The sequence below is a fragment of the Myotis davidii genome, unplaced genomic scaffold (assembly GCF_000327345.1).
Source record: "Myotis davidii unplaced genomic scaffold, ASM32734v1 scaffold174, whole genome shotgun sequence".
Classification (NCBI taxonomy): domain Eukaryota; kingdom Metazoa; phylum Chordata; class Mammalia; order Chiroptera; family Vespertilionidae; genus Myotis; species Myotis davidii.
Genome location: NW_006289087.1, coordinates 7280075 through 7282239, shown reverse-complemented (window position 1 = coordinate 7282239; position 2165 = coordinate 7280075). Strand labels below are relative to the sequence as shown.

General features: G+C 54.8%; 1 long non-coding RNA gene across 1 annotated transcript in view; it reads right to left on the bottom strand.

Moving 5' to 3' along the window:
- Nucleotides 1-2150, bottom strand: part of LOC107182734 — a 3628-nt gene extending 1478 nt beyond the window's left edge. The window contains exons 1-2 of the long non-coding RNA XR_001513465.1: nt 1007-2150; nt 555-611 (exon numbers count right to left, since the gene is read on the bottom strand). This is a non-coding gene — a long non-coding RNA (uncharacterized LOC107182734). The remainder of the gene's footprint in view (nt 1-554; nt 612-1006) is intronic.
- Between the last annotated feature and the right edge of the window lie 15 nt (nt 2151-2165).

The following is a 2165-nucleotide window of genomic DNA, read 5'->3' as shown; positions in this document are numbered from 1 at the left end:
ATATATATATATTTCACCAGAAGTGAATGTTTACACACACTTTGAATAATTATAAAGGCATTGTTTATTAAAATACATTTCATTTTCTAAAATTGACCAGTCAGCTGTTAAAGTGTGTGTATACCTTTTGGGGGGACACTGTATAGATTCTCATTTCTGGAACTGCAAGAATATTACATTTTCGAACATGGCCAAGGTGTACCAAAAGCACAGACATAGGCTACTACCAGACACGCTTTATTTTCAGAAAAGAATGAGAATTCGTAAGAAATAAGGGAGACGTTTCACTCTCCCTCTAGCGAGTAAGCAAGGACCCGCTGGACCTGTGTTTCGGTTTTGAATGTAGGAAAGGAAGGGCCTTAACACCCCCATGGCGCTTCTTGAAAGCCCCTGACTCCAATCCCCCCTTCCAAACGCCGGCTCTCCTGGGAAGGGGGAAATGCAGCCCAGATCGCGATTTACCATCACAGAGCAGATGAATGAATGAAGTGGGGGATGGGGCGGCGAGAGGCCACGCTGTTGCCTATTCAGCCGCAGAAAATAAGACGACTTACCAAGAACGCTTCCATCCCGGCCAAATGTCGATTCCCGCTATCATTCGCTGCCTCAGTCTGTGCGAGAAATCAATTTCCACTCAACCTTCCCCTCCTCTCGCGGGGTCCAGAGGAAGACAGAGCGGAGGGCAAAAGACTCCCCAGGTGCTCTTTATGCCCATCCTGGTTCCCAGGGTGAGCCCAGGGAGGGAGGGAGAGAGGGATGGTCCCCCAGGAGGGTCCGGGGTGGCCAGGGGGGCCCCTTTCACAGCCCAAACACAAATCCCCCCACGGGAGGACCAGCTCCAGCACCCTCAGTCCCACAAGCAATGCCGTAAGGGATGTAGGTTTCAAAGAGGAAAGGAAAGGAAGGTCTCGAATAGAAAAGGAGAGGGAGAGAGACACTTGGGATTTGGGTTTGGAGAAGGGATGGAGCCGTGGGGAGGGGAGGGGAGCAGGAATCAGGATCTTACCCCACCGAGCTGGCCGGAGAGCGTTCCTGCAGGGTGGGGAGCGGGGATGCGAAAATGGCCAAAGAATGCGTCCTGCCTCCCAGCCATTCTCAGGGCGCTCTCCCCCGGTGACCGTGCGGGGATCGGAGGGGGCGCGGGAGGCTCACCTCGCCGCCTGCCCCCTGCTCCCCGGGGGACGGGCGCCAGGACCTCCAAAGCTCTCGCTTCTCAATCCATCTGGTGCTGAGGTTTCAGATGCGAGTCAATGGCTCTGAGTCTCGGGCTGCAGGGTTCGCTGTGAAATCAGGACCTCGGAGAGCTCCCGCCGCCTGCGCTGCAGCCCCTGCGCTTCTATCCAGGTCCCCTTGCCTGAGCCTTGGGCGCAGCGCCCCCGACTGCACTCGGCCTCAGCGGCATCTTCAGCTCGTTGACACCCCCCTCCCCCCAAATGCTGAGGATCTGGTCATGCTAAAGTGATCACTGGCTCATGTGGGGGGGTAACAGGGAGGAGGGGGAGAGTGGCGGTGCTGGGCTTCCAGATACTACGCTTCCCACAGTTGCTGGGTCTGGGAGGGTTCAAGGGAAATCCGAGGGAAATGTGCTGGTGGTGGAAGACGATTAATCGTAATCATGAGGCTCCCGACGCAGGTAACTCTTAGAGCCCTGAGAGAGGGGAGCTCAGAGCAGGATTTCGGAGGCAGTGCCCTCTCGCATCCTCATTGGATCCTTCCCAGCAGCCTCAGTCACTCTTGCTGCTCTCTCTACCCGGATGCCTACAGCCTGGCTCACTAGTCCTCTCTCTAGCGCCTTGTCTTCAGCACAGCTTTTGACTCCTCTTTCCTAGATTTGCCTGTATTCCAGCGCCTGTTCTCTGGGGTTGCGGGGCTTCTGTTTTTCTCCACTCTGTGGGGAGGTGGAGTCTGTGAATTTTCATTTTGGCTGCCTAAAGATCATCCCCTTAGAAGCCCCCAAACTAAAAGGCACCTCCTCCACATTTTGCTCCCCTTCCTTGGGGGTTCTTGGCTCTCCGGGGTAACGGGTTTTGACTTGGTTACATGCCACCGGGAAGCGCTGATTATTTCAAAGTTCCACCAGCCTGCAGCTCGTCACCGTACCTTGCTTTGGGAGATCATGGAATGTCTGTGTGAATTCTGGAGATATTTGTTTTCCCTGTCATCTG